The sequence below is a fragment of the Hypanus sabinus genome, chromosome 9, assembly GCF_030144855.1.
Source record: "Hypanus sabinus isolate sHypSab1 chromosome 9, sHypSab1.hap1, whole genome shotgun sequence".
NCBI lineage: Eukaryota > Metazoa > Chordata > Chondrichthyes > Myliobatiformes > Dasyatidae > Hypanus > Hypanus sabinus.
The window spans coordinates 78,745,989-78,768,541 of NC_082714.1; positions in this window are offsets into that span (position 1 = coordinate 78,745,989).

Here is a 22,553-nt window from a genome sequence, read left to right on the forward strand (position 1 = left end):
CAGTTAATGAACAACACCTCACTATCCGTCTGTCATCAGATTTCTGACAGTTCATGAACTCCGCCTCACTATCCCTCAGTCATCAGATTTCTGACAGTCCATGAACAACACCTCACTATCCCTCTTTCATCAGATTTCTCAGTCCATGAACACCTCCTCAATCTCTGTCATCAGATTTCTGAGAGTCCATGAACAATACCTCACTATCCCTCTGTAATCAGATTTCTGACAGTCCATGAACACCACCTCACTATACCTCTGTCATCAGCTTTATGAGTCCATGAACAACACGTCACTGTCCCTCTGTCATCAGATTTCTGACAGTCCATGAACAACACCTCACTGTCCCTCTGTCATCAGATTTCTGACAGTCCATGAACAACACATCACTATCCCTCTGTCATCAAATTTCTGACAGTTAATGAGCAACACCTCACTATCCGTCTGTCAGGAGATTTCTGACAGTTGAAGAACTCCCCCTCACTATCCCTCTGTCATCAGATTTCTGACACTCCATGAACAACACCTCACTATCCATCTTTCATCAGATTTCTGACAGTCCATGAACACCTCACTATCCCTCTGTCATCAGATTTCTGACAGTCCATGAACACCACCTCACTATCCCTCTGTCAACAGATTTCTGACAGTCCATGAGCAACACCTCATTATCCCTCTGTCATCAGATTTCTGACAGTCCAGGAACTCCACCTCACTATCACTCTGTCATCAGATTTCTGACAGTCCATGAACAACACCTCACTATCCCTCTATCAGATTTCTGAGTCCATGAACAACACCTCACTATCCGTCTGTCATCAGATTTCTGACAGTTCATGAACTCCGCCTCACTATCCCTCTGTCATCAGATTTCTGACAGTCCATGAACAACACCTCACTATCCCTCTTTCATCAGATTTCTCAGTCCATGAACACCTCCTCAATCTCTGTCATCAGATTTCTGAGAGTCCATGAACAATACCTCACTATCCCTCTGTAATCAGATTTCTGACAGTCCATGAACACCACCTCACTATACCTCTGTCATCAGCTTTATGAGTCCATGAACAACACGTCACTGTCCCTCTGTCATCAGATTTCTGACAGTCCATGAACAACACCTCACTATCCCTCTGTCATCAGATTTCTGACAGTCCATGAACAACACATCACTATCCCTCTGTCATCAAATTTCTGACAGTTAATGAGCAAAACCTCTCTATCCGTCTGTCAGGAGATTTCTGACAGTTGAAGAACTCCCCCTCACTATCCCTCTGTCATCAGATTTCTGACACTCCATGAACAACACCTCACTATCCATCTTTCATCAGATTTCTGACAGTCCATGAACACCTCACTATCCCTCTGTCATCAGATTTCTGACAGTCCATGAACACCACCTCACTATCCCTCTATCAGATTTCTGAGTCCATGAACAAAACCTCACTATCCCTCTGCCATCAGATTTCTGACAGTCCATGAACAACACCTCACTATCCCTCTTTCATCAGATTTCTGACATTCCATGAACACCTCCTCACTCTCTGCCATCAGATTTCAGACAGTCCATGAACAACAGCTCACTATGCCTCTGTCATCAGATTTCTGACAGTCCATGAACAACACCTCACTATCCCTCTTTCATCAGATTTCTGACATTCCATGAACGCCTCCTCACTCTCTGCCATCAGATTTCAGACAGTCCATGAACAACACCTCACTATGCCTCTGTCATCAGATTTCCGACAGTCCATGAACTCCACCTCACTATCCCTCTGTCATCAGATTTCTGACAGTCCATCAACAACACCTCACAATCCCTCTGTCATCAGATCTCTGACAGTCCATGAACACCACCTCACTATCCCTCTGTCATCAGATTTCTGACATCTCATGAACTCCACCTCACTATCCCTCTGTCATCAGATTTCTGACAGTCCGTGAACAACACGTCACTGTACCTCTGTCATCAGACTTCTGACAGTCCATGAACAACACCTCACTATCCCTCTGTCATCAGATTTCTGAGTCCATGAACAACACCTCACTATCCCTCTGCCATCAGATATCTGACAGTCCGTGAACAACACCTCGCTATCCCTCAGTAATCAGATTTCTGACAGTCCATGAACAACACCTCACTATCCCTCATTCATCAGATTTCTGACAGTCCATGAACACCTCCTCACTCTCAGCCATCAGATTTCTGACAGTCCATGAACTCCACCTCACTATCCCTCTGCCATCAGATTTCTGACAGTCCGTGAACAACACCTCGCTATCCCTCTGTAATCAGATTTCTGACAGTCCATGAACAACACCACACTATCCCTCTTTCATCAGATTTCTGACATTCCATGAACACCTCCTCACTCTCTGCCATCAGATTTCTGACAGTCCATGAACAACACCTCACTATGCCTCTGTCATCAGATTTCTGACAGTCCATGAACTCCACCTCACTATCCCTCTGTCATCAGATTTCTGACAGTCCATCAACAACACATTACAATCCCTCTGTCATCAGATCTCTGATGGTCCATGAACACCACCTCACTATCCCTCTGTCATCAGATTTCTGACATTTCATGAACTCCACCTCACTATGCCTCTGTCATTGGATTTCTGACAGTCAATGAACAACACCTCACCATCCCTCTGTCATCAGATTTCTGAATCCATGAACAATACCTCACTATCCCTCTGTCATCAGATTTCTGACAGTCCATGAACAACACCTCGCTATCCCTCTGTCATCAGATTTCTGACAGTCCATGAACAACATCTCACTATCCCACTTTCATCAGATTTCTGACAGTCCGTGAACACATCCTCACTCTCTGTCATCAGATTTCTGAGCCCATGAACAACACCTCACTATCCCTCTGTCATCAAATTTCTGACAGTTAATGAACAACACCTCACTATCCGTCTGTCATCAGATTTCTGACAGTTCATGAACTCCGCCTCACTATCCCTCTCTCATCAGATTTCTGACAGTTCATGAACACCACCTCACTATAGCTCTGTCATCAGATTTCTGACAGTCCATGAACACCATCTCACTATCCCTCTGTCATCAGATTTCTGACAGTCCATGAACAACACCTCACTATCCCTCTGTCATCAGATTTCTGACAGTCCATGAGCAACACCTCACTATCCCTCTGTCATTAGATTTCTGACAGTCCAGGAACTCCACCTCACTATCACTCTGTCATCAGATTTCTGACACTCAATGAACAACACCTCACTATACCTCTGTCATCAGATTTCTGACAGTCCATGAACAACACCTCACTATCCCTCTATCAGATTTCTGAGTCCATGAACAACACCTCACTATCCCTCTGCCATCAGATTTCTGACAGTCCATGAACAACATCTCACTATCCCTCTTTCATCAGATTTCTGACAGTCCATGAACACCTCCTCACTCTCTGTCATCAGATTTCTGACAGTCCATGAACACCACCTCACTATCCCTCTGTCATCAGATTTCTGACAGTTCATGAACACCACCTCACTATCCCTCTGTCATCAGATTTCTGACAGTCCATGAACAACACGTCACTGTCCCTCTGTCATCAGATTTCTGACAGTCCATGAACAACACCTCACTGTCCCTCTGTCATCAGATTTCTGACAGTCCATGAACAACACATCACTATCCCTCTGTCATCAAATTTCTGACAGTTAATGAGCAACACCTCACTATCCGTCTGTCAGGAGATTTCTGACAGTTGAAGAACTCCCCCTCACTATCCCTCTGTCATCAGATTTCTGACACTCCATGAACAACACCTCACTATCCATCTTTCATCAGATTTCTGACAGTCCATGAACACCTCACTATCCCTCTGTCATCAGATTTCTGACAGTCCATGAACACCACCTCACTATCCCTCTGTCATCAGATTTCTGACAGTCCATGAACAACACGTCACTGTCCCTCTGTCATCAGATTTCTGACAGTCCATGAACAACACCTCACTGTCCCTCTGTCATCAGATTTCTGACAGTCCATGAACAACACATCACTATCCCTCTGTCATCAAATTTCTGACAGTTAATGAGCAACACCTCACTATCCGACTGTCAGGAGATTTCTGACAGTTGAAGAACTCCCCCTCACTATCCCTCTGTCATCAGATTTCTGACACTCCATGAACAACACCTCACTATCCATCTTTCATCAGATTTCTGACAGTCCATGAACACCTCACTATCCCTCTGTCATCAGATTTCTGACAGTCCATCAACAACACCTCACAATCCCTCTGTCATCAGATCTCTGACAGTCCATGAACACCACCTCACTATCCCTCTGTCATCAGATTTCTGACATCTCATGAACTCCACCTCACTATCCCTCTGTCATCAGATTTCTGACAGTTCGTGAACAACACGTCACTGTACCTCTGTCATCAGACTTCTGACAGTCCATGAACAACACCTCACTATCCCTCTGTCATCAGATTTCTGAGTCCATGAACAACACCTCACTATCCCTCTGCCATCAGATATCTGACAGTCCGTGAACAACACCTCGCTATCCCTCAGTAATCAGATTTCTGACAGTCCATGAACAACACCTCACTATCCCTCATTCATCAGATTTCTGACAGTCCATGAACACCTCCTCACTCTCAGCCATCAGATTTCTGACAGTCCATGAACTCCACCTCACTATCCCTCTGCCATCAGATTTCTGACAGTCCGTGAACAACACCTCGCTATCCCTCTGTAATCAGATTTCTGACAGTCCATGAACAACACCACACTATCCCTCTTTCATCAGATTTCTGACATTCCATGAACACCTCCTCACTCTCTGCCATCAGATTTCTGACAGTCCATGAACAACACCTCACTATGCCTCTGTCATCAGATTTCTGACAGTCCATGAACTCCACCTCACTATCCCTCTGTCATCAGATTTCTGACAGTCCATCAACAACACATTACAATCCCTCTGTCATCAGATCTCTGATGGTCCATGAACACCACCTCACTATCCCTCTGTCATCAGATTTCTGACACTTCATGAACTCCACCTCACTATGCCTCTGTCATTGGATTTCTGACAGTCAATGAACAACACCTCACCATCCCTCTGTCATCAGATTTCTGAATCCATGAACAATACCTCACTATCCCTCTGTCATCAGATTTCTGACAGTCCATGAACAACACCTCGCTATCCCTCTGTCATCAGATTTCTGACAGTCCATGAACAACATCTCACTATCCCACTTTCATCAGATTTCTGACAGTCCGTGAACACCTCCTCACTCTCTGTCATCAGATTTCTGACAGTCCATGAACAACACCTCACTGTCCCTCTGTCATCAGATTTCTGACAGTCCATGAACAACACATCACTATCCATTGTCATCAGATTTCTGAGCCCATGAACAACACCTCACTATCCCTCTGTCATCAAATTTCTGACAGTTAATGAACAACACCTCACTATCCGTCTGTCATCAGATTTCTGACAGTTCATGAACTCCGCCTCACTATCCCTCTGTCATCAGATTTCTGACAGTCCATGAACAACACCTCACTATCCCTCTTTCATCAGATTTCTCAGTCCATGAACACCTCCTCACTCTCTGTCATCAGATTTCTGACAGTCCATGAACAATACCTCACTATAGCTCTGTCATCAGATTTCTGACAGTCCATGAACACCATCTCACTATCCCTCTATCATCAGATTTCTGACAGTCCATGAACAACACCTCACTATCCCTCTGTCATCAGATTTCTGACAGTCCATGAGCAACACCTCACTATCCCTCTGTCATTAGATTTCTGACAGTCCAGGAACTCCACCTCACTATCACTCTGTCATCAGATTTCTGACACTCCATGAACAACACCTCACTATACCTCTGTCATCAGATTTCTGACAGTCCATGAACAACACCTCACTATCCCTCTATCAGATTTCTGAGTCCATGAACAACACCTCACTATCCCTCTGCCATCAGATTTCTGACAGTCCATGAACAACATCTCACTATCCCTCTTTCATCAGATTTCTGACAGTCCATGAACACCTCCTCACTCTGTCATCAGATTTCTGACAGTCCATGAACACCACCTCACTATCCCTCTGTCATCAGATTTCTGACAGTTCATGAACACCACCTCACTATCCCTCTGTCATCAGATTTCTGACAGTCCATGAACAACACGTCACTGTCCCTCTGTCATCAGATTTCTGACAGTCCATGAACAACACCTCACTGTCCCTCTGTCATCAGATTTCTGACAGTCCATGAACAACACATCACTATCCCTCTGTCATCAAATTTCTGACAGTTAATGAGCAACACCTCACTATCCGTCTGTCAGGAGATTTCTGACAGTTGAAGAACTCCCCCTCACTATCCCTCTGTCATCAGATTTCTGACACTCCATGAACAACACCTCACTATCCATCTTTCATCAGATTTCTGACAGTCCATGAACACCTCACTATCCCTCTGTCATCAGATTTCTGACAGTCCATGAACACCACCTCACTATCCCTCTGTCATCAGATTTCTGACAGTCCATGAGCAACACCTCATTATCCCTCTGTCATCAGATTTCTGACAGTCCAGGAACTCCACCTCACTATCACTCTGTCATCAGATTTCTGACAGTCCATGAACAACACCTCACTATCCCTCTATCAGATTTCTGAGTCCATGAACAACACCTCACTATCCCTCTGCCATCAGATTTCTGACAGTCCATGAACAACACCTCACTATCCCTCTTTCATCAGATTTCTGACATTCCATGAACACCTCCTCACTCTCTGCCATCAGATTTCAGACAGTCCATGAACAACAGCTCACTATGCCTCTGTCATCAGATTTCCGACAGTCCATGAACTCCACCTCACTATCCCTCTGTCATCAGATTTCTGACAGTCCATCAACAACACCTCACAATCCCTCTGTCATCAGATCTCTGACAGTCCATGAACACCACCTCACTATCCCTCTGTCATCAGATTTCTGACATCTCATGAACTCCACCTCACTATCCCTCTATCATCAGATTTCTGACAGTCCGTGAACAACACGTCACTGTACCTCTGTCATCAGACTTCTGACAGTCCATGAACAACACCTCACTATCCCTCTGTCATCAGATTTCTGAGTCCATGAACAACACCTCACTATCCCTCTGCCATCAGATATCTGACAGTCCGTGAACAACACCTCGCTATCCCTCAGTAATCAGATTTCTGACAGTCCATGAACAACACCTCACTATCCCTCATTCATCAGATTTCTGACAGTCCATGAACACCTCCTCACTCTCAGCCATCAGATTTCTGACAGTCCATGAACTCCACCTCACTATCCCTCTGCCATCAGATTTCTGACAGTCCGTGAACAACACCTCGCTATCCCTCTGTAATCAGATTTCTGACAGTCCATGAACAACACCACACTATCCCTCTTTCATCAGATTTCTGACATTCCATGAACACCTCCTCACTCTCTGCCATCAGATTTCTGACAGTCCATGAACAACACCTCACTATGCCTCTGTCATCAGATTTCTGACAGTCCATGAACTCCACCTCACTATCCCTCTGTCATCAGATTTCTGACAGTCCATCAACAACACATTACAATCCCTCTGTCATCAGATCTCTGATGGTCCATGAACACCACCTCACTATCCCTCTGTCATCAGATTTCTGACATTTCATGAACTCCACCTCACTATGCCTCTGTCATCAGATTTCTGACAGTCCATGAACAACATCTCACTATCCCACTTTCATCAGATTTCTGACAGTCCATGAACACCTCCTCACTCTCTGTCATCAGATTTCTGACAGTCCATGAACAACACCTCACTGTCCCTCTGTCATCAGATTTCTGACAGTCCATGAACAACTCATCACTATCCATTGTCATCAGATTTCTGAGCCCATGAACAACACCTCACTATCCCTCTGTCATCAAATTTCTGACAGTTAATGAGCAACACCTCACTATCCTTCTGTCAGTAGATTTCTGACAGTTGAAGAACTCCCCCTCACTATCCCTCTGTCATCAGATTTCTGACACTCCATGAACAACACCTCACTATCCATCTTTCATCAGATTTCTGACAGTCCATGAACACCTCACTATCCCTCTGTCATCAGATTTCTGACAGTCCATGAACACCACCTCACTATCCCTCTGTCATCAGATTTCTGACAGTCCATGAGCAACACCTCATTATCCCTCTGTCATCAGATTTCTGACAGTCCAGGAACTCCACCTCACTATCACTCTGTCATCAGATTTCTGACAGTCCATGAACAACACCTCACTATCCCTCTATCAGATTTCTGAGTCCATGAACAACACCTCACTATCCCTCTGCCATCAGATTTCTGACAGTCCATGAACAACACCTCACTATCCCTCTTTCATCAGATTTCTGACATTCCATGAACACCTCCTCACTCTCTGCCATCAGATTTCAGACAGTCCATAAACAACAGCTCACTATGCCTCTGTCATCAGATTTCCGACAGTCCATGAACTCCACCTCACTATCCCTCTGTCATCAGATTTCTGACAGTCCATCAACAACACCTCACAATCCCTCTGTCATCAGATCTCTGACAGTCCATGAACACCACCTCACTATCCCTCTGTCATCAGATTTCTGACATCTCATGAACTCCACCTCACTATCCCTCTGTCATCAGATTTCTGACAGTCCGTGAACAACACGTCACTGTACCTCTGTCATCAGACTTCTGACAGTCCATGAACAACACCTCACTATCCCTCTGTCATCAGATTTCTGAGTCCATGAACAACACCTCACTATCCCTCTGCCATCAGATATCTGACAGTCCGTGAACAACACCTCGCTATCCCTCTGTAATCAAATTTCTGACAGTCCATGAACAACACCTCACTATCCCTCAGTAATCAGATTTCTGACAGTCCATGAACAACACCTCACTATCCCTCATTCATCAGATTTCTGACAGTCCATGAACACCTCCTCACTCTCAGCCATCAGATTTCTGACAGTCCATGAACTCCACCTCACTATCCCTCTGCCATCAGATTTCTGACAGTCCGTGAACAACACCTCGCTATCCCTCTGTAATCAGATTTCTGACAGTCCATGAACAACACCACATTATCCCTCTTTCATCAGATTTCTGACATTCCATGAACACCTCCTCACTCTCTGCCATCAGATTTCTGACAGTCCATGAACAACACCTCACTATGCCTCTGTCATCAGATTTCTGACAGTCCATGAACTCCACCTCACTATCCCACTGTCATCAGATTTCTGACAGTCCATCAACAACACATTACAATCCCTCTGTCATCAGATCTCTGATGGTCCATGAACACCACCTCACTATCCCTCTGTCATCAGATTTCTGACATTTCATGAACTCCACCTCACTATGCCTCTGTCATTGGATTTCTGACAGTCAATGAACAACACCTCACCATCCCTCTGTCATCAGATTTCTGAATCCATGAACAATACCTCACTATCCCTCTGTCATCAGATTTCTGACAGTCCATGAACAACACCTCGCTATCCCTCTGTCATCAGATTTCTGACAGTCCATGAACAACATCTCACTATCCCACTTTCATCAGATTTCTGACAGTCCATGAACACCTCCTCACTCTCTGTCATCAGATTTCTGACAGTCCATGAACAACACCTCACTGTCCCTCTGTCATCAGATTTCTGACAGTCCATGAACAACTCATCACTATCCATTGTCATCAGATTTCTGAGCCCATGAACAACACCTCACTATCCCTCTGTCATCAAATTTCTGACAGTTAATGAACAACACCTCACTATCCGTCTGTCATCAGATTTCTGACAGTTCATGAACTCCGCCTCACTATCCCTCTGTCATCAGATTTCTGACAGTCCATGAACAACACCTCACTATCCCTCTTTCATCAGATTTCTCAGTCCATGAACACCTCCTCACTCTCTGTCATCAGATTTCTGACAGTCCATGAACAATACCTCACTATAGCTCTGTCATCAGATTTCTGACAGTCCATGAACACCATCTCACTATCCCTCTGTCATCAGATTTCTGACAGTCCATGAACAACACCTCACTATCCCTCTGTAATCAGATTTCTGACAGTCCATGAACACCACCTCACTATACCTCTGTCATCAGATTTCTGAGTCCATGAACAACACGTCACTATCCCTCTGTCATCAGATTTCTGACAGTCCATGAACAACACCTCACTGTCCCTCTGTCATCAGATTTCTGACAGTCCATGAACAACACATCACTATCCATTGTCATCAGATTTCTGAGCCCATGAACAACACCTCACTATCCCTCTGTCATCAAATTTCTGACAGTTAATGAGCAACACCTCACTATCCGTCTGTCAGGAGATTTCTGACAGTTGAAGAACTCCCCCTCACTATCCCTCTGTCATCAGATTTCTGACACTCCATGAACAACACCTCACTATCCATCTTTCATCAGATTTCTGACAGTCCATGAACAACTCACTATCCCTCTGTCATCAGATTTCTGACAGTCCATGAACACCACCTCACTATCCCTCTGTCATCAGATTTCTGACAGTCCATGAGCAACACCTCATTATCCCTCTGTCATCAGATTTCTGACAGTCCAGGAACTCCACCTCACTATCACTCTGTCATCAGATTTCTGACACTCCATGAACAACACCTCACTATACCTCTGTCATCAGATTTCTGACAGTCCATGAACAACACCTCACTATCCCTCTATCAGATTTCTGAGTCCATGAACAACACCTCACTATCCCTCTGCCATCAGATTTCTGACAGTCCATGAACAACACCTCACTATCCCTCTTTCATCAGATTTCTGACATTCCATGAACACCTCCTCACTCTCAGCCATCAGATTTCTGACAGTCCATGAACTCCACCTCAGTATCCCTCTGCCATCAGATTTCTGACAGTCCGTGAACAACACCTCGCTATCCCTCTGTAATCAGATTTCTGACAGTCCATGAACAACACCTCACTATTCCTCTGTCATCAGATTTCTGACAGTCCATGAACAACACTTCACTATACCTCTGTCATCAGATTTCTGACAGTCCATGAACAACACCTCACTATCCGTCTGTCATCAGATTTCTGACATTTCATGAACTCCACCTCACTAGGCCTCTGTCATTGGATTTCTGACGGTCAATGAACAACACCTCACCATCCCTCTGTCATCAGATTTCTGAATCCATGAACAATACCTCACTATCCCTCTGTCATCAGATTTCTGACAGTCCATGAACAACACCTCGCTATCCCTCTGTAATCAGATTTCTGACAGTCCATGAACAACATCTCACTATCCCACTTTCATCAGATTTCTGACAGTCCATGAACAACACCTCACTATCCCTCTGTCATCAAATTTCTGACAGTTAATGAGCAACACCTCACTATCCGTCTGTCAGTAGATTTCTGACAGTTGAAGAACTCCCCCTCACTATCCCTCTGTCATCAGATTTCTGACACTCCATGAACAACACCTCACTATCCATCTTTCATCAGATTTCTGACAGTCCATGAACACCTCACTATCCCTCTGTCATCAGATTTCTGACAGTCCATGAACACCACCTCACTATCCCTCTGTCATCAGATTTCTGACAGTCCATGAGCAACACCTCATTATCCCTCTGTCATCAGATTTCTGACAGTCCAGGAACTCCACCTCACTATCACTCTGTCATCAGATTTCTGACACTCCATGAACAACACCTCACTATACCTCTGTCATCAGATTTCTGACAGTCCATGAACAACACCTCACTATCCCTCTATCAGATTTCTGAGTCCATGAACAACACCTCACTATCCCTCTGCCATCAGATTTCTGACAGTCCATGAACAACACCTCACTATGCCTCTTTCATCAGATTTCTGACATTCCATGAACACCTCCTCACTCTCTGCCATCAGATTTCTGACAGTCCATGAACAACACCTCGCTATCCCTCTGTAATCAGATTTCTGACAGTCCATGAACAACACCTCACTATTCCTCTGTCATCAGATTTCTGACAGTCCATGAACAACACCTCACTATCCGTCTGTCAACAGATTTCTGAGTCCATGAACAACACCTCACTATCCCTCTGTCATCAGATTTCTGACAGTCCATCAACAACACCTCACAATCCCTCTGTCATCAGATCTCTGACGGTCCATGAACACCACCTCACTATCCCTCTGTCATCAGATTTCTGACATTTCATGGACTCCACCTCACTATGCCTCTGTCATGGGATTTCTGACAGTCAATGAACAACACCTCACCATCCATCTTTCATCAGATTTCTGACAGTCCATGAACACCTCACTATCCCTCTGTCATCAGATTTCTGACAGTCCATGAACACCACCTCACTATCCCTCTGTCATCAGATTTCTGACAGTCCATGAGCAACACCTCATTCTCCCTCTGTCATCAGATTTCTGACAGTCCAGGAACTCCACCTCACTATCACTCTGTCATCAGATTTCTGACACTCCATGAACAACACCTCACCATCCATCTTTCATCAGATTTCTGACAGTCCATGAACACCTCACTATCCCTCTGTCATCAGATTTCTGACAGTCCATGAACACCATCTCACTATACCTCTGTCATCAGATTTCTGACAGTCCATGAACAACACCTCACTATCCCTCTATCAGATTTCTGAGTCCATGAACAACACCTCACTATCCCTCTGCCATCAGATTTCTGACAGTCCATGAACAACACCTCACTATCCCTCTTTCATCAGATTTCTGACATTCCATGAACACCTCCTCACTCTCTGCCATCAGATTTCAGACAGTCCATGAACAACAGCTCACTATGCCTCTGTCATCAGATTTCTGACAGTCCGTGAACAACACCTCACTATCCCTCTTTCATCAGATTTCTGACATTCCATGAACACCTCCTCACTCTCAGCCATCAGATTTCTGACAGTCCATGAACTCCACCTCACTATCCCTCTGCCATCAGATTTCTGACAGTCCTTGAACAACATCTCGCTATCCCTCTGTAATCAGATTTCTGACAGTCCATGAACAACACCTCACTATTCCTCTGTCATCAGATTTCTGACAGTCCATGAACAACACTTCACTATCCCTCTGTCAACAGATTTCTGACAGTCCATGAACAACACCTCACTATCCCTCTGTCATCAGATTTCTGACAGTCCATCAACAACACCTCACAATCCCTCTGTCATCAGATCTCTGACGGTCCATGAACACCACCTCACTATCCCTCTGTCATCAGATTTCTGAGTCCATGAACAACACCTCACTATCCCTCTGTCATCAGATTTCTGACAGTCCATCAACAACACCTCACAATCCCTCTGTCATCAGATCTCTGACGGTCCATGAACACCACCTCACTATCCCTCTGTCATCAGATTTCTGACATTTCATGGACTCCACCTCACTATGCCTCTGTCATGGGATTTCTGACAGTCAATGAACAACACCTCACCATCCATCTTTCATCAGATTTCTGACAGTCCATGAACACCTCACTATCCCTCTGTCATCAGATTTCTGACATTCCATGAACACCTCCTCACTCTCAGCCATCAGATTTCTGACAGTCCATGAACTCCACCTCACTATCCCTCTGCCATCAGATTTCTGACAGTCCGTGAACAACACCTCGCTATCCCTCTGTAATCAGATTTCTGACAGTCCATGAACAACACCTCACTATTCCTCTGTCATCAGATTTCTGACAGTCCATGAACAACACTTCACTATACCTCTGTCATCAGATTTCTGACAGTCCATGAACAACACCTCACTATCCGTCTGTCATCAGATTTCTGACATTTCATGAACTCCACCTCACTAGGCCTCTGTCATTGGATTTCTGACGGTCAATGAACAACACCTCACCATCCCTCTGTCATCAGATTTCTGAATCCATGAACAATACCTCACTATCCCTCTGTCATCAGATTTCTGACAGTCCATGAACAACACCTCGCTATCCCTCTGTAATCAGATTTCTGACAGTACATGAACAACATCTCACTATCCCACTTTCATCAGATTTCTGACAGTCCATGAACACCTCCTCACTCTCTGTCATCAGATTTCTGACAGTCCATGAACAACACCTCACTGTCCCTCTGTCATCAGATTTCTGACAGTCCATGAACAACACATCACTATCCATTGTCATCAGATTTCTGAGCCCATGAACAACACCTCACTATCCCTCTGTCATCAAATTTCTGACAGTTAATGAACAACACCTCACTATCCGTCTGTCATCAGATTTCTGACAGTTCATGAACTCCGCCTCACTATCCCTCTGTCATCAGATTTCTGACAGTCCATGAACAACACCTCACTATCCCTCTGTAATCAGATTTCTGACAGTCCATGAACACCACCTCACTATACCTCTGTCATCAGATTTCTGAGTCCATGAACAACACGTCACTATCCCTCTGTCATCAGATTTCTGACAGTCCATGAACAACACCTCACTGTCCCTCTGTCATCAGATTTCTGACAGTCCATGAACAACACATCACTATCCATTGTCATCAGATTTCTGAGCCCATGAACAACACCTCACTATCCCTCTGTCATCAAATTTCTGACAGTTAATGAGCAACACCTCACTATCCGTCTGTCAGTAGATTTCTGACAGTTGAAGAACTCCCCCTCACTATCCCTCTGTCATCAGATTTCTGACACTCCATGAACAACACCTCACTATCCATCTTTCATCAGATTTCTGACAGTCCATGAACACCTCACTATCCCTCTGTCATCAGATTTCTGACAGTCCATGAACACCACCTCACTATCCCTCTGTCATCAGATTTCTGACAGTCCATGAGCAACACCTCATTATCCCTCTGTCATCAGATTTCTGACAGTCCAGGAACTCCACCTCACTATCACTCTGTCATCAGATTTCTGACACTCCATGAACAACACCTCACTATACCTCTGTCATCAGATTTCTGACAGTCCATGAACAACACCTCACTATCCCTCTATCAGATTTCTGAGTCCATGAACAACACCTCACTATCCCTCTGCCATCAGATTTCTGACAGTCCATGAACAACACCTCACTATGCCTCTTTCATCAGATTTCTGACATTCCATGAACACCTCCTCACTCTCTGCCATCAGATTTCTGACAGTCCATGAACAACACCTCGCTATCCCTCTGTAATCAGATTTCTGACAGTCCATGAACAACACCTCACTATTCCTCTGTCATCAGATTTCTGACAGTCCATGAACAACACCTCACTATCCGTCTGTCAACAGATTTCTGAGTCCATGAACAACACCTCACTATCCCTCTGTCATCAGATTTCTGACAGTCCATCAACAACACCTCACAATCCCTCTGTCATCAGATCTCTGACGGTCCATGAACACCACCTCACTATCCCTCTGTCATCAGATTTCTGACATTTCATGGACTCCACCTCACTATGCCTCTGTCATGGGATTTCTGACAGTCAATGAACAACACCTCACCATCCATCTTTCATCAGATTTCTGACAGTCCATGAACACCTCACTATCCCTCTGTCATCAGATTTCTGACAGTCCATGAACACCACCTCACTATCCCTCTGTCATCAGATTTCTGACAGTCCATGAGCAACACCTCATTCTCCCTCTGTCATCAGATTTCTGACAGTCCAGGAACTCCACCTCACTATCACTCTGTCATCAGATTTCTGACACTCCATGAACAACACCTCACCATCCATCTTTCATCAGATTTCTGACAGTCCATGAACACCTCACTATCCCTCTGTCATCAGATTTCTGACAGTCCATGAACACCATCTCACTATACCTCTGTCATCAGATTTCTGACAGTCCATGAACAACACCTCACTATCCCTCTATCAGATTTCTGAGTCCATGAACAACACCTCACTATCCCTCTGCCATCAGATTTCTGACAGTCCATGAACAACACCTCACTATCCCTCTTTCATCAGATTTCTGACATTCCATGAACACCTCCTCACTCTCTGCCATCAGATTTCAGACAGTCCATGAACAACAGCTCACTATGCCTCTGTCATCAGATTTCTGACAGTCCGTGAACAACACCTCACTATCCCTCTTTCATCAGATTTCTGACATTCCATGAACACCTCCTCACTCTCAGCCATCAGATTTCTGACAGTCCATGAACTCCACCTCACTATCCCTCTGCCATCAGATTTCTGACAGTCCTTGAACAACACCTCGCTATCCCTCTGTAATCAGATTTCTGACAGTCCATGAACAACACCTCACTATTCCTCTGTCATCAGATTTCTGACAGTCCATGAACAACACTTCACTATCCCTCTGTCAACAGATTTCTGACAGTCCATGAACAACACCTCACTATCCCTCTGTCATCAGATTTCTGACAGTCCATCAACAACACCTCACAATCCCTCTGTCATCAGATCTCTGACGGTCCATGAACACCACCTCACTATCCCTCTGTCATCAGATTTCTGAGTCCATGAACAACACCTCACTATCCCTCTGTCATCAGATTTCTGACAGTCCATCAACAACACCTCACAATCCCTCTGTCATCAGATCTCTGACGGTCCATGAACACCACCTCACTATCCCTCTGTCATCAGATTTCTGACATTTCATGGACTCCACCTCACTATGCCTCTGTCATGGGATTTCTGACAGTCAATGAACAACACCTCACCATCCATCTTTCATCAGATTTCTGACAGTCCATGAACACCTCACTATCCCTCTGTCATCAGATTTCTGACAGTCCATGATCACCACCTCACTATCCCTCTGTCATCAGATTTCTGACAGTCCATGAGCAACACCTCATTATCCCTCTGTCATCAGATTTCTGACAGTCCAGGAACTCCACCTCACTATCACTCTGTCATCAGATTTCTGACACTCCATGAACAACACCTCACTATACCTCTGTCATCAGATTTCTGACAGTCCATGAACAACACCTCACTATCCCTCTGTCATCAGATTTCTGACAGTCCATGAGCAACACCTCATTATCCCTCTGTCATCAGATTTCTGACAGTCCAGGAACTCCACCTCACTATCACTCTGTCATCAGATTTCTGACACTCCATGAACAACACCTCACTATACCTCTGTCATCAGATTTCTGACAGTCCATGAACAACACCTCACTATCCCTCTATCAGATTTCTGAGTCCATGAACAACACCTCACTATCCCTCTTCCATCAGATTTCTGACAGTCCATGAACAACAACTCACTATGCCTCTGTCATCAGATTTCTGACAGTCCATGAACAACACCTCACTATCCCTCTTTCATCAGATTTCTCACATTCCATGAACACCTCCTCACTCTCTGCCATCAGATTTCAGACAGTCCATGAACAACAGCTCACTATGCCTCTGTCATCAGATTTCTGACAGTCCGTGAACAACACCTCACTGTCCCTCTGTCATCAGATTTCTGACAGTCCATGAACAACACATCACTATCCATTGTCATCAGATTTCTGAGCCCATGAACAACACCTCACTATCCCTCTGTCATCAAATTTCTGACAGTTAATGAACAACACCTCACTATCCGTCTGTCATCAGATTTCTGACAGTTCCTGAACTCCGCCTCACTATCCCTCTGTCATCAGATTTCTGAGTCTATGAACAACAACTCACTATCCCTCTGCCATCAGATTTCTGACAGTCCATGAACACCTCCTCACTCTCTGTCATCATATTTCTGAGAGTCCATGAACAATACCTTACTATCCCTCTGTCATCAGATTTCTGACAGTCCATGAACACCACCTCACTATCCCTCTGTCATCAGATTTCTGACGGTCCATGAACAACACCTCACTATCCCTCTGTCATCAGATTTCTGACAGTCAGTGAACACCATCTCACTATCCCTCTGTCATCAGATTTCTGACAGTCCATGAACAACACCTCACTATCCCTCTGTAATCAGATTTCTGACAGTCCATGAACACCACCTCACTATACCTCTGTCATCAGATTTCTGAGTCCATGAACAACACGTCACTATCCCTCTGTCATCAGATTTCTGACAGTCCATGAACACCACCTCACTATCCCTCTGTCATCAGATTTCTGAGTCCATGAACAACACCTCACTATCCCTCTGTCATCAGATTTCTGAGTCCATGAACAACACCTCACTATCCCTCTGTCATCAGATTTCTGACAGTCCATGAAAAACACCTCACTATCCCTCTGTCATCAGATTTCTGACAGTCCATGAACAACACCTCACTATCCATCTGTCATCAGATTTCTGACAGTCCATGAACAACACTTCACTATCCGTCTGTCATCAGATTTCTTAGTCCATGAACAACACCTCACTATCCCTCTGTCATCAGATTTCTGACAGACCATGAACACCACCTCACTATCCCTCTGTCATCAGATTTCTGAGTCCATGAACAACACCTCACTATCCCTCTGTCATCAGATTTCTGAGTCCATGAACAACACCTCACTATCCCTCTGTCATCAGATTTCTGACAGTCCATGAAAAACACCTCACTATCCCTCTGTCATCAGATTTCTGACTGTCCATGAACAACACCTCACTATCCCTCTGTCATCAGATTTCTGACTGTCCATGAACAACACCTCACTATCCCTCTGTCATCGGATTTCTGACAGTCCATGAACAACACCTCACTATCCCTCTGTCATCAGATTTCTGACAGTCCATGAACACCTCCTCACTCTCTGTCATCAGATTTCTGACAGTCCATGAACACCACCTCACTATCCCTCTGTCATCAGATTTCTGACAGTCCATGAACACCACCTCACTATCCCTCTGTCATCAGATTTCTGACAGTCCATGAACACCACCTCACTATCCCTCTGTCATCAGATTTCTGACAGTCCATCAACACCACCTCACTATCCCTCTGTCATCAGATTTCTGACAGTCCATGAACACCACCCCACTATCCCTCTGTCATCAGATTTCTGACAGTCCATGAACACCACCTCACTATCCCTCTGTCATCAGATTTCTGACAGTTCATGAGCAACACCTCACTATCCCTCTGTCATTAGAGTTCTGACAGTCCATGAACAACACATCACTATCCCTCTGTCATCAGATTTCTGACAGTCCATGAACACCTCCTCACTCTCTGTCATCAGATTTTTGACAGTCCGTGAACAACTCCTCACTATCCCTCTGTCATCAGATTTCTGACAGCCCATGAACAACTCCTCACTATCCCTCTGTCATCGAATTTCTGACAGTCCATGAACAACACATCACTATCCCTCTGTCATCAGATTTCTGACAGTCCATGAACAACTCCTCACTATCCCTCTGTCATCAGATTTCTGACAGCCCATGAACAACTCCTCACTATCCCTCTGGCATCAGATTTCTGACAGTCCATGAACACCACCTCACTATCCCTCTGTCATGAGATTTCTGACAGTTTATGAACACCACCTCACTATCCCTCTGTCATCAGATTTCTGACAGTTCATGAACAACACCTCACTATCCCTCTGTCATCAGATTTCTGACAGTCCATGAACAACACCTTACTATCCCTCTGTCATCAGATTTCTGACAGTCCATGAACTTCTCCTCACTCTCTGTCATCAGATTTCTGACAGTCCATGAACAACACCTCACTATCCCTCTGTCATCAGATTTCTGACAGTCCATGAACCCATGAACAACACCTCACTATCCCTCTGTCATCAGATTTCTGACGTCCATGAACACCACCTCACTATCCCTCTGTCATCAGATTTCTGAGTCCATGAACAACACCTCACTATCCCTCTGTCATCAGAGTTCTGACAGTCCATGAACAACACCTCACTATCCCTCTGTCATCAGATTTCTGACAGTCCATGAACAACACCTCACTATCCGTCTGTCATCAGATTTCTGACAGTTCATGAACTCCACCTCACTATCTCTCTGTCATCGAATTTCTGACAGTCCATGAACAACACCTCACTATCCCTCTGTCATCAGATTTCTGACAGCCCATGAACACCTCACTATCCCTCTGTCATCAGATTTCTGACAGTCCATGTACAACACCTCACTATCCGTCTGTCATCAGATTTCTGACAGTTCATGAACTCCACCTCACTATCGCTCTGTCATCGAATTTCTGACAGTCCATGAACAACACCTCACTATCCCTCTGTCATCAGATTTCTGACAGTCCAGGAACTCCACCTCACTATCACTCTGTCATCAGATTTCTGACACTCCATGAACAACACCTCACTATACCTCTGTCATCAGATTTCTGACAGTCCATGAACAACACCTCACTATCCCTCTATCAGATTTCTGAGTCCATGAACAACACCTCACTATCCCTCTGCCATCAGATTTCTGACAGTCCATGAACAACACCTCACTATCCCTCTTTCATCAGATTTCTGACATTCCATGAACACCTCCTCACTCTCTGCCATCAGATTTCAGACAGTCCATGAACAACAACTCACTATGCCTCTGTCATCAGATTTCTGACAGTCCGTGAACAACACCTCACTGTCCCTCTGTCATCAGATTTCTGACAGTCCATGAACAACACATCACTATCCATTGTCATCAGATTTCTGAGCCCATGAACAACACCTCACTATCCCTCTGTCATCAAATTTCTGACAGTTAATGAACAACACCTCTATCCGTCTGTCATCAGATTTCTGACAGTTCCTGAACTCCGCCTCACTATCCCTCTGTCATCAGATTTCTCTGTCCATGAACACCTCCTCACTCTCTGTCATCATATTTCTGAGAGTCCATGAACAATACCTCACTATCCCTCTGTCATCAGATTTCTGACAGTCCATGAACACCACCTCACTATCCCTCTGTCATCAGATTTCTGACAGTCCATGAACAACACCTCACTATCCCTCTGTCATCAGATTTCTGACAGTCCGTGAACAACACCTCGCTATCCCTCTGTCATCAGATTTCTGACAGTCCATGAACACCTCCTCACTCTCTGTCATCAGATTTCTGACAGTCCATCAACACCACCTCACTATCCCTCTGTCATCAGATTTCTGACAGTCCATGAACACCACCTCACTATCCCTCTGTCATCAGATTTCTGACAGTTCATGAACACCACCTCACTATCCCTCTGTCATCAGATTTCTGACAGTTCATGAACAACACCTCACTATCCCTCTGTCATCAGATTTCTGACAGTCCATGAACAACACCTTACTATCCCTCTGTCATCAGATTTCTGACAGTCCATGAACAACACCTCACTATCTCTCTGTCATCAGATTTCTGACAGTCCATGAACAACACCTCATTATCCCTCTGTCATCAGATTTCTGACAGTCCATGAACACCACCTCACTATCCCTCTGTCATCAGATTTCTGAGTCCATGAACAACACCTCACTATCCCTCTGTCATCAGATTTCTGAGTCCATGAACAACACCTCACTATCCCTCTGTCATCAGATTTCTGACAGTCCATGAAAAACACCTCACTATCCCTCTGTCATCAGATTTCTGACAGTCCATGAACAACACCTCACTATCCATCTGTCATCAGATTTCTGACAGTCCATGAACAACACTTCACTATCCGTCTGTCATCAGATTTCTTAGTCCATGAACAACACCTCACTATCCCTCTGTCATCAGATTTCTGACAGTCCATGAACACCACCTCACTATCCCTCTGTCATCAGATTTCTGAGTCCATGAACAACACCTCACTATCCCTCTGTCATCAGATTTCTGAGTCCATGAACAACACCTCACTATCCCTCTGTCATCAGATTTCTGACAGTCCATGAAAAACACCTCACTATCCCTCTGTCATCAGATTTCTGACTGTCCATGAACAACACCTCACTATCCCTCTGTCATCAGATTTCTGACAGTCCATGAACAACACCTCACTATCCGTCTGTCATCAGATTTCTGACAGTTCATGAACTCCACCTCACTATCCCTCTGTCATCGGATTTCTGACAGTCCAGGAACTCCACCTCACTATCACTCTGTCATCAGATTTCTGACACTCCATGAACAACACCTCACTATACCTCTGTCATCAGATTTCTGACAGTCCATGAACAACACCTCTCTATCCCTCTATCAGATTTCTGAGTCCATGTACAACACCTCACTATCCCTCTGCCATCAGATTTCTGACAGTCCATGAACAACACCTCACTATCCCTCTTTCATCAGATTTCTGACATTCCATGAACACCTCCTCACTCTCTGCCATCAGATTGCAGACAGTCCATGAACAACAACTCACTATGCCTCTGTCATCAGATTTCTGACAGTCCATGAACAACACCTCACTATCCCTCTTTCATCAGATTTCTCACATTCCATGAACACCTCCTCACTCTCTGCCATCAGATTTCAGACAGTCCATGAACAATACCTCACTGTCCCTCTGTCATCAG